The sequence below is a fragment of the Penaeus monodon genome, chromosome 24, assembly GCF_015228065.2.
Source record: "Penaeus monodon isolate SGIC_2016 chromosome 24, NSTDA_Pmon_1, whole genome shotgun sequence".
Taxonomy (NCBI): domain Eukaryota; kingdom Metazoa; phylum Arthropoda; class Malacostraca; order Decapoda; family Penaeidae; genus Penaeus; species Penaeus monodon.
The window spans coordinates 33,169,308-33,169,595 of NC_051409.1; positions in this window are offsets into that span (position 1 = coordinate 33,169,308).

The window sequence follows — 288 nt, forward strand, 5'->3', positions numbered from 1 at the left end:
CTTGAGAGACTCTCCTGTGTTGCCGTATGGGGGGAGGGGGGGGGAGGTAAGAAATCCGTCAGTTGAGAAAAGCTTTTTCCTCGATTGGAAAACTATATATAGTCTACATCTTTAAGGGATTGGGGTCCTGAGGAGAATGAATGGCTGCTTTCAAGAAGGATTCCGGGCGCATTTAAGGAGGTAGCGCATTCTTTGTCTGTGAATCTCTGAAATACCATTATATTGATGATAATTTGATGTGGATCGTCTTTTCTAAAGGAGGCATGATTTAACACACACACATATATA